The 11,692-nt window shown below is 40.8% G+C and overlaps 2 pseudogenes across 1 annotated transcript in view; both read left to right on the top strand.

The window, feature by feature from the left end:
* The first annotated feature begins 1,945 nt into the window (after positions 1-1,945).
* LOC117662541 (uncharacterized) overlaps positions 1,946-11,692 on the top strand; it is a 33,359-nt pseudogene continuing 23,612 nt past the window's right edge. The window contains exons 1-4 of the transcript XR_015732011.1: positions 1,946-2,610; positions 3,246-3,345; positions 3,470-3,537; positions 6,443-6,572. The product of XR_015732011.1 is annotated as an uncharacterized LOC117662541 (transcript). The remainder of the gene's footprint in view (positions 2,611-3,245; positions 3,346-3,469; positions 3,538-6,442; positions 6,573-11,692) is intronic.
* LOC148116072 (uncharacterized) lies at positions 8,154-10,669 on the top strand (annotated as a pseudogene).

The following is an 11,692-nucleotide window of genomic DNA, read 5'->3' as shown; positions in this document are numbered from 1 at the left end:
TAAATCGAATCAATCAATCAATCAATCAATCAATCAATCAGTGGTGTAGGGTTTCCTGCCTGGGCAGGGAGTTGGACTAGAAGACTTCCAAAGTGATAAATTACACTTACTGTTTTCATGTATTCAAATTATGTTGTTTATACTTTTACCTGTTATCTTATATATGCTTGACAAATAAAATAAAAAAAATAAAAAATAAATAAAATAAAATAAATAAATAAAATAAAATAATAAAAAATGAAGTAAAATAAAATAAAATAAATAAAATAATAAAATAAATAAATAAATAAATAAAAATAATAAATAAATGTAAAATAAAATAAATAAATAAAATAAAATAATAAAAAATGAAGTAAAATAAAATAAAATAAATAAAATAATAAAATTAAAAAAAATAAAAAAATAAAAAAATAAAAAAAGTAAATTAAATTAAATTAAAATAAAATAATAAAATAAAATAATAAAATAAAATAAATAAAAAATAAAAAAATAAATGTAAATTTATTTAAAAATAAATGTAAATAAAAATATAAATTTATTTATTTATATAACGCATTGTAAGCCGCCCTGAGTCTCCGGAGAAGGACGGCATATAAATCAAATAATAAAAAAATTAAAAATTAAATTAAAATAATAAAATAAAATAATAAAATAAAATAAAATAAAATAAACTACTGCCATAAGCACCTCCTGCGTTGCACACAAGACTCCACCAGGGAACATCCTGCGCTTCCCCCATCGGGCCACTAGGGGGCGAAGGTGCCTTTGCAAGAGGGGGGGGAAGGAAATGACATCAGCGAGCCTTGCCTCTCTAGGACGCCGCGCTCGCTCGCCTTAATCCAGGAGGCTTGCGGGAGAGTCTGGCGGGTGGGTGGGGATCCAGACGTTCCCTGGGTGAGGGTTGGCCGGGGAGGGGGGTGGGCGCGGCTCTTCCCGTGCAAAAGGAGGCGGAGGAGGGAGAGACCCGCGCCCGGTCTTTCTCTGGCTGCAACCCCAGGTCCCATGCTCCCCAGCCGCCCTCTCCATGATGCAGGGCAGAGCAGCAGAAGAACCGGGGATCCCAGGAAGGCGGAGGGGATCTGGGGGGGGATCCCTTCCCAGAAGAGGGGGAGGGGGAGAGAGGAGGATCGGCCTTGCAGAAGCCCAGCAAGGAGAGGAGAGAAGCAGGGCGAGGAGGCGGTGCAGGATTCGCACCAGGGACCGCATCCTCCGCAGTCTTGCCTTAGGAGGGGGTGGGGTAGGGGGAGAGAATAAGCAGGGCAGCATCTCCAGCTGCCTCCTTCCTAGCCCTGCTTGGGAGGAATCCTTACAGCCCTTTGGCTGACCCGTTTGGGCTCCAGACAGGTTGTGTGAACCTGCCTGGGTGTCAGAGGGAGACTCCAAAACATGGTTCTCCAACCTTGGCAACTTTTAAGACTTGTGGACTTCAACTCCCAGAAGTCCACAAGTCTTAAAAGTTGCCAAGGTTGGAGACCCCTGTTCCAAAGGACACCATGGAAAAGACAACAGGGCATCCTAAGCCAGGATCATTTCCTGGCGTTTCATTCCATGCGAACGGATCTTCCATGGTTTGTTCACTTGTTTTGGGTTAGTGCCGGGTCGTGCAAACCCCTTACTAGGAGGTGAATGTTAAGTCTAATTTTTTTTTTTAAAAAAAAGGAAAACCCTTTCCCTAGTAAGAAGTTACGGGGAAATACTCCAAAATGCATTTCTTGGGTGTTCCAACTCGGCCCCATTATTCTTCACCTCGACACTCACATACACACACACACACAAGGAGACCCTATCCGATCGATGCCACTGAAAATCCCTGACCATCTCAAAAAAAAAAAAAAAAGTCTTTCCCACACACCCCAAAATAGAGGTATGAGGGCTTGCTCGACAGGTTGGACTGCCGCTTTCTAATTCCGAGAAATTTCTTTCTTTGTTTTCTGTCTCAGATACACCAGCTGGAAGCCGTTGGTATGATTGTCGCGAATGGACAAAGATCATGGCTTGGACAAAGAGGGCTCGGTGGCTTGCTGTGGTCGGTCCTTCGGGAATAGAGACGATCTTATGAATGAAAAGGCATTTGGAGGGCCACAAGGTTGTTAGGACCCGTTTGGAGTTGTCACACGGGACCGAGAGAGAATGGAGACACAACTTTTAGGAAGTGAGACAAGTGAAAAAGGTCCTTCTGCTGTTCAGGATGGCAGCTGTGGGGAGACACAACTTTTAGCAAGTGAGACAACTGAAAAAGGTCCTTCTGCTGTTCAGGATGGAAACTGTGAGGAGATCTCGGCAAGCACTGAGCAGGAGATCCTGGAGGAAACCACCATCCATTCAGAAGTTCAGCCCCTCAACTTCAGGAGCGTCCAGGAGGCGGAGGATCCCCGAGGACTTTTTAGTCAACTCCATGAATTTTCTAGGCAATGGCTGAAAAGGGAAAATCACACCAAAGCCCAGATGCTGGACTTGGTTGTTCTGGAGCAGTTCTTAGCCCTTCTGCCCCCAGAGATGGAGAGCTGGGTGCGGGAGTGTGGAGCAGAGACAAGCTCCCAGGCGGTGGCCCTGGTGGAAGGCCTCCTCCTGAGCCAGGTGGAGGAGCAGAAGGAGCAGGTCGAGTCGCAGGTGAGTCTTTCATTTAGGCGGTCCAAAAGGGAATAAAGAATGTTTTTGAATTCTTTATCCCTGCTTCCCATATTTCTCTGGCACTCGTGCTATATGGAGATGTCATACTAAAGCATAGAACATAGAATAACAGAGTTGGAAGGGATCTTGTTGCCCACCCAAACAGGAGACCATATACAATTTTTGACAGATGGCAGTCCAGTCTCTTGAAAGCTTCTAATGATGAAGCTCCCACAACTTCCGAATGCAACTTATGTTCCATGGGTTGGTTGTTCTCACTTGTCAGAAAATTTCTCCTTATTTCTAGGTTGAATCTCTCCTTTATCAGTTTCCATCCATTATTCCTTGTCGGACCTTTGGAAAATAGCTTGACCTCCTCCTCTCTGTGGCAGCCCCTCAGATATTGGAACACTGCTATCCTGTCTCCCCTGGTCCTTCTATTCACTAGACTAGCCATGCCCAGTTCCTGCAACCGTTCTGTTATATTTTTCTAGATTTGTGGCAGCCATTCCTTTCTTCTTTCCAGCCTCACTGATGGATAGTGGGATCTTTGAGGTTGTTTTCAGTGAACAATAATCCACTTTGTGTTGTGTGATGTTCATTAATTCTGCTTCTTTTTTCCTATTGCAACACAGTCCTTCAGTATGGAGATCACAGATCCTGATGGAAATCCTTCACAGGAGCTGTTTTTCAGGACGGCATCTCAGGAAGATCCAACTCAGGATACCTCAGAAGGTAATCAAAAGTCCTCCTATTTTCTAGAGAGATCCCAGCTCAGTTATCTTCTCCCCAGTCTTCATTAGAATATCTCCTCTGATTATGCTAATTATGCATTATAAAATTCTTCTTTCCCTCACAGAGAAACATAGAATGAATTTTTCTGATCTTTATGATGAAGATGAAACTGTGGTTGGACCTCCAAATCAAGTAAGAAAGAGAAATACATTTATTCAGATTTGTATACTCTCTTTCCTTTAGGAAGTGAAGCTCATGTACAGAGCAGTCTCCCCTTCTGTTTTCCACTCTTGTTTGGGCTTGGTTATTTCATGTTTTTGAGCAATGTGGAAAGGGGAATAATAGGTTCAAGTTTCTCTCAGCCAGCTTAGTTTCACCTAAAGACTGTTGTTGGGACACAATGGTTAGTCATTTCCACTCTCAGATTCTGTGTAAGCTATGTTTTTTTAAGCCAGTAATTAACTCATTCTCTTGGATATTCTTATGAGTTTACAATGAGTAAACTCCTTCAAGAAGTGGGAATAAACACCTCAATGGCAGCAATTGTTAAGCAGAGACCAGTTATTTTGGTCATTGTTGACATAGAATTGTGCAAGGCTGATAAAAAGTTAAATACATCGGTACATTACTCTTTTATAAGGCATTCTTCACAATCATTGATAAGAAAAATAAGTTTTTTGTATTAAAGAACAAGGCAGGCAATGAGAATGGAGAACTGTTAGTAAAAATGGTTCTGAAAGTACATGTAATCAAGGCACTTTTGGTCTTCAAAATAATTTGCAATCCTCTGATTTGTCCCTGGTTTTGGAGGCCAAACAATCCTGTTTTGGAAAGATTGAGAATTGTCCCTCCCAGGGAATTTTCTCTGCTTTTCACCCATTCAGCCAGATTACTAAAAGATAGATAGGATATATATATATATATATATGCATATTCTTTCTAGCCAGGTTTTACCTACGTAAGCTAAGTTGTTCTACAGCCCTGGTTCAGTGAAATCTCATTCACAAGTTTCTGGGCCTTTTTTCTGCTGTAGAACAACTTAGCTTACATAGGTAAAACCTGGCTAGAAAGAATATGCACATAAAAGCCTACGAAAAAGAAAAAGACATATATATATATACACACACACACACACACACACACACACATAGAATGTGTATAGGGCTGTAGAACAACTTAGTTTAGAAAGAATATGCATATATATATATACATATACATACATATATACACACACACACACACATATATATATATTTGTCTACGTAAGTTTTCACGGGTATATATGTGTGTATAGTTAATATTTCGGGTTTCTTCCCATGTAATTGTGAACATATCCCTAAAAGGGTAGAAGCGACGTTTCGACAGAATCTCATCTGCCATCATCAGGCTTATGTGAGGGGTCTTTTGCAGTAACAAATTTGTTTGTTTGGCTACGTGTTACAGGCCTAGCTTTCTCAGGTTCTCTATTATTATCTGTCTGCTGTAGAGAGGAAAGGATTCTGGTAGGCCTCCCAGCACCCTTGATTGTTAGTTGAGATTTCAGCCTGTCTTCTGGCTCGATCTTCTTTCTCTCCCTATTGCTAGTCACCCTCTGCAAAGAGGGAAGAATTCTGGCAGGTCTTACAACACCACTGGTTGCTTGTTGGAATCTCTGCCTCTCTTCTGATGTTAACTCTCGAGTTTCTCTCAGTGCAGGTCCCCAAATACTTGATAACCTAGAGGCGTCGTCTCGTCTGTTCATATTCTGTGGCCTCTTTTCAATTTCGATGGCCTCCCTGATTATTCTTTTGTTGAGATGTTCCTCTTTCGCCACTGTTCTGGTTTCATTAAAATCAATATTGTGTCCCGTGGCCTTCATGTGTTGTACCAAAGAAGAAGTTTGCTCTTCTTTCCTCACTGCATTTTTATGTTCTTCTAAACATACACTTATTCGTCTATTTGTCTGTCCAATATAAGATGACTGACAGGAGGCGCAAACAGCCAGGAGGAGGAAGCAGGAAGAAAAACTGCTGTCCTCCAATCAGGACACAGAGTTACAGGCTAACCAGCATACGTCAGCAACAGCAAACATACAAAGCGACAGCTCCGACCTCGCAACACACCCATAGCTTCTAAACTAAACAAGAACCTGAAGATGACAGGGTTGTGAGCCTGTCGAAACGTTGCTAGAAAAAAAAACTTTTAAGGTACTGGTAGGATTTTAGCTAAGATTTTAAAGGACTTTGCAGAGTACTCTGTAAGGATTTTTGGAAGATTTTAAGCTAGGATTTTAACCAGAATTTTAAACATTTTAACTAACTTATTTAACATGATGCGGGAAAACACCCGAGATTTTAATTTTTTGCATATGTATGTATGTATATATATATATATATATATATATGTTTTCTGAGGTTTTCGCGGGTGTTTGTATGTAGGTCTTTGGTTATTCGGGTTTTCTCCTGCGTAAAATTGGAGGTGTCTTGGCAACGTTTCGATGAAGTCTCATTCGTCATCTTCAGGCTGGTATTTTCAGCTTCGTGCTTCTAGGAGCACGAAGCCGAAAACACCAGCCTGAAGATGACGAATGAGACTTCGTCGAAACGTTGCCAAGACACCTCCAATTTTACGCGGGAGAAAACCCGAATAACCAAAGACAGACAGACAGGCATACATACATACATGCATACATACATATACATATACATATACATATACATATACATATACATATACATATACATATACATATACATATACATATACATATACATATACATATACATATACATATATATATGAGAAAGAGAGAGAGAGATGATAGGTAGATGACGGACAGACGTTAGATGATAGATAGACAATAGATAGATAGATAGGCAGCCATCCATCCATCCATCCAGAAATGAGGTTTATTTCCCTGAAAGAAAGGACTGAAAATCTTGCAGAATCAAGGAAGTTGATAAAACCTGCTGGAGAATGCCTTCAGTTAAAGACATATTCTCAACTAAACCTTGGAATCTTACCAAGCATGGCCATTTAACTCAGTGCATTTGTGAACAACGGAACAGATTTTTCAGATCTTCATGGGTTTGTTCTGTTCTTTTTTCCCCATATGCAGGAAGTTCGTGTGTCCTTCAAGGAGGTAGCTGTGTATTTCTCCAAGGAAGAGTGGTCTCAGCTGGATTCTGACCAAAGAGCGCTGCATTGGGAAGTCATGCTGGAAAATTATAGGAACGTGGCCTCTCTGGGTAAGAGTTTGTTACTTCCCAATCAGAGAGCTTGGGAAGATAGTTTGAAATCAGATGAAGTCAGTTACTTCTTATGTCATCTCCTTGGAGAGAAGGAAAAGATCTAGCCTTCTACTTCAACAAAAGAAATGCCTCTTTGCTTAGATGCATCCTGTGCCTTTTCTCATCTGTATTTTTCTATTTCTAGTTGATCTATCAGTGACAACCTAACCTCTTGGCTTGATGAGTTGCTGAATTGTACCATACCGATTTCAGATTTTTGTTAAAAAGGACTATCATTTCTTCAGGCTCTTGAGAAGATCACTTTTCATTTGTATCTTGAGCTTTGGGATTGGGGGTTTAAATCAGTAATGAGAAACATATGACACGGGTGTCAAAGGTGACATGCCATGAAATTATGGGGAACATGCCAGAATTCACCATAACCCAACAACTACTGTTGAAATGCTCCTAATTTTTTTATCTTTTTTGGAGGCCGAGAAAAATGAGGTGTGCTTTTATGCGGTCTCCAGAAGTTGAGTGAGAAAACTGCTCTCTTTTGACATCTGGAGCATCTTATACTATTCATGTAGTTTTCAGAGGTTGCAGGGTTTATGTAAGAGCATTCCTCAATTTTGCTTCATTAACAAAGATCTTATGCAACTTCAGCATCAACTTAAGGTAGTCTGTAGGGTCCAGTCAACAGAAAGGACAAGTATAAAAGTGGAAAGAGGGGTACATAACTAGGGCAGATTATCAGCAAATAGCCCGAACCTGCAAAGATGAAGTCAGGAAAGCTAAGGCTCAAAATGAACTAAGGCTTGCGACAAAAGTCAAAAATAACAACAACAAAAAAAGCTTCTTTCAAAGTTAAAAACAATAAAAAAGGTCAAGGAAGCGATTGGTCCATTGGTGGAAGAAAGTGGCAAGAAGGTGACAAGCAACAGGGAGAAAGCAGAACTACTTAACTCATTTTAATCAAGGAGAGAAGCAACTTAGAACTAAGAAGAAATTTCCGGACAGTTAGAACAATTAATGAGTGGAACAACTTGCCTCCAGAAGTTCTGAATGCTCCAACACTGGAAGTTTTTAAGAAGGGATTAGACAACCATTTGTCTGAAATGGTAGAGGGCAGTGATGGTTAACCTTTTCTGGACTGAGTGCCCAAAGCTTGCGTGCACGTGAATGCGTGCACATGCGCTTAAAACCCCAAAATGCAATTCAAGCGCGCCCCCGTGCATGTGCCTTGCCCCCATGCATCTGCATGCACCCCGCCCCCAACCATGTGGCCCCCCCACGTGCCTGCCCCCGCATGTGGCCCCCCTGCATGCACCCCTTACCCTGCGCATGCACACACACCTGCATGCGCCCTGCCCCCCACGCGGCAGAGACTTGAAGACCAGCTGGCCAGTGGGAGACGGCTCACATGCCCACAGAAATGGCTCTGCGTGCCACCTCTGGCACGCATGCCATAGGTTCGCCATCACAGGTATAGGGTTTCCTGCCTAAGCAGGAAGTTGGACATGAAGACCTCCAAGGTCCCTTTCAACTCTGTTATTCTATATTCTGTATTCTAAAGAGAACTTTACTTGAACATTAAGTATGGTGCAGCGGATTGTGGGGAATGTTGGGCTGCATGGCAATCACATCATTGCCCAAGGTTCGCGGACATTGCGGAACAACGCAAGGCAGCCTGTTTGAGTCAAAACAATGGTGCTAGGGCTAAAGTTGAGGTCCGGGCCTCTAGTTCAACTTTAGTGCTGCTGCCAAGTACTTGTGTTCCAGATGGCTTATATGTGGTAGAAAATAGAGAATTGTTTCTCTTTTTTTTATGCGAGGGGTTGTGTGATATACCAGCAAAATCAAGTGAGGAGTTTTGGGATATATATATATATATATATATATATATATATATATATATATATATATATGTATGTATGTATGTATGTATGTATATATGTATGTATGTATAATATATATCGTTAGCCTTCATCAGTAAGCCACACCCACATCTCATGTATCCTCCCTGTAAAGGTATAGTATCTATTTTCTTACTTCTTCGTAGGATTTATGCGTGTTTTTCCTCTAGCCAGGTTTTTCCTACGTAACATGAGATGTGGGTGTGGCTTACTGATGAAGGCTAACGAGCTAGAAATAGATCTATATAAGTCTCTCACCTGGCAGCAGGAACTTGCTGGCTGTCAGAAAAGAAAAAAGCCCAGAATCGAGTGGATGTGATTCTACTGAGCTAGGGCTGCAGAAAAACCTTGGTTACGTAGGAAAAACCTGGCTAGAGGAAAAACACACATAAATCCTACGAAGAAGTAAGAATAGATAGATAGATAGATAGATAGATAGATAGATAGATAGATAGATAGATAGATTCGATTTATATGCCGCCCTTCTCCAGAGACTCAGGGTGGTTTACAATGCGTTAAGCAATAGCCTTCATACTTTTGTATATACCTGCTTAGTAGGGCTTTCGCCCCCCCACCCCCAAGCGGTGTTCTATTTTATACAAAGTCAGCTTATTGCCCCCACAAACCGGGTCCTTATTTTACCTACCTCGAAAGGATGGAAGGCTGAGTCAACCTTGAGCCTGGTGAGATTTGAACTTGCAGTAATTGCAGGCAGCTGGTGTTACTTAACAGTGCTTAAGTCTGCTACGCCACCAAGGCTCTTACATGGTGCCGTTTTTCTATTTTAAACATGCTCTTGGGGTTTAATAGCTCTCATTTTATTCTGAAACCATATGGTTTTGGCAGGAGAAAATGAATAGTAAAGGGAAGGTAAATTAGGTAGAAGGAAAATGACCTGTTGTAAAATTGATTTAGCTCTCACAGGTCATTGCTAGAATTGGCTCCTTCCAATAAATAGAACAATAACTGCTGAGCCCTACTAAGCCGGTATATACAAAACTATGAAGGCTATTGCTTAACACATTGTAAGCCGCCCTGAGTCTCTGGAAAAGTGCGGCATATAAATCGAACCAATAATTAATTAATTAATTAATTAATTAATTAATAAATAAATAAATAAATAAATAAATAAATAAAAAAAAACAGTGTTGGAAGGGACCTTGGAGGTCTTAAAGTCCAATCCCCTGCTTAGTCAGGAAACCTTATGGTTGTCCAATCTCTTCTTAAAAACTTCCAGTGTTGGAGCATTCACAACTTCTGGAGGCCAAGTTATTCCACTGATTAATTGTTCCATTGGGAAATTTCTTCTTAGTTCTAGGTTGCTTCTCTCCTTGATTAGTTTCCATCTATTGTGTCTTGTCCAGCCCTCAGGTGCTTTGGAGAATAGCTTGGCTCCCTCTTCTTCGTGGCAGCCCCTGAGATATCAGAAGACTGCTATCATGTCACCCTAGTCCTTCTTTTCATTAAACTAGACATACCCAGTTCCAGCAACAGTTCTTTATATTTTTAGCCTCCAGTCCCCTAATCATCTTTGTTGCTCTTCTCTGCACTCTTTCTAGAGTCTCAACATTTTTACATTGCGGCGACCAAAACCAAAGCAGTATTCTAAGTGTGGCCTCACCAAAGTGGTATTAACACTTCACATGATCTTGATTCTATCCCTCTGTTAATGCCGCCTAGAACTGTGTTGGCTTTTTTGGCAACTGCAACACGCTGCTGGCTCATATTTAAATGATTGTCCACTAGGACTCCAAAATCCCTTTCACAGTTACTACTATTGAGCGAGGTACCACCTATACTGTACCTATGCATTTTGTTTTTCTTGTTTAAATGTAGATCCTTACTTTTTTCACCAGTAAATTTCATTTTGTTAGATAGCGCCCAATGTTCAGTCTGTATCTTAATCCTAATTTCTGGAGTGCTGGCTATTCCTGCCAGCTTGGTGTCATCTGCAAATTTGATGAGTTCCCCATCTATCCCCTTGTCCAAGTCATTGATGAAGATGTTGAAGAGTCCTGGGCGTAAAACGGAGCCTTGGTGTACCCCGCTGCATACTTTTCTCCAAGTAGATGCAGTTCCATTGAGGACTACACGCTGAGTGTGGTTGTTCAGCCAGTTATGAATCCATCAGGTGGTGATGCTGTCTAACCTACATTTTTCTGTCTTATCAAGTAGTAGGCTATGGACTACTTTATCAAATGCCTTACTGAAGTCCAAGTAAATTATATCGACAGCATTCCTCTGGTCCACTAATTTTGTCATTTTGTCAAAGAATGCATGTCTGGCATGATCTATTTTTGACAAACCCACGTTGGCTTTTGGTTATGACTTTTGTTTGCCTCTAGGTGTTCTGTTAAGGAATTCTCAGAATAACCCTTGAATAGCAAGGGTGTGTTCATGAAAGCGAGTGAGAGTAGGAACGAATAAACACAGTCAACACACAGATACACTGAGTTATGTTTACTTTCAGGAAATAGTAAGGCACAGTCCAATAAACAGTCCAGGTCATACATATATAAAGCAGGAGATAGCAAAACGACAGTCCAGGGATAATCCAATAACAAAGTCTTCTTACCAGTCGTCGTAGTCATTCACAATAAACAGTTCTTCTGGATTTGCAAAGAGTAGCATACAGAGATATCAGAGAGCAAGAACAGCAAAGAGAAACAAACCATGTTTCTAGCTTCCTCTTAAGGAGATTGGCTACAGAGCTAACCAATCAGGACACAGTATGATGCAATACAGCAATCTTAAAGCTATATTGATGGTTTATATATTACCAACCCAACAAGGTAGGTAATACTCATTTCCTAACATGTTCGCTGATTCGTTGCTTGATGTTAGTTTTTCTCCTAATACTTCAGTGGATGTTTGTAATGATTCTTTCTAAAGTTTACTCTGGGTGACATTATGGATAATTGTCAAGAAAATGTGGTTTAGGTCCTTTCAAATATGTTATGGCTTATGACTATAGAAACTATCATTTCTATACTATGCCATTGCAAACATGCAATACAGGTGGTCCTTGACTTATGACCACAATTGAGCCCAAAATTTCTGCTGTTAAGTGAGTTTTGCCCCATTTTACAACCTTCCTTGCCAGTTAAGGGAATCCCTGAAGTTGATAAATTGGTTGTGAAGTAAATCTGGCTTCTCCAATGACTTTGCTTGTGAGAAGGCTGCAAAAGATAGTCACATGATCTTAAGGGACAGCAATGGCCA

This window comes from Pantherophis guttatus, chromosome 2, assembly GCF_059756535.1.
Source record: "Pantherophis guttatus breed Tessera chromosome 2, ASM5975653v1, whole genome shotgun sequence".
Taxonomy (NCBI): domain Eukaryota; kingdom Metazoa; phylum Chordata; class Lepidosauria; order Squamata; family Colubridae; genus Pantherophis; species Pantherophis guttatus.
Note: the sequence above shows the minus strand (reverse complement) of the source record. Positions and strands in the feature narration are given on the sequence as shown.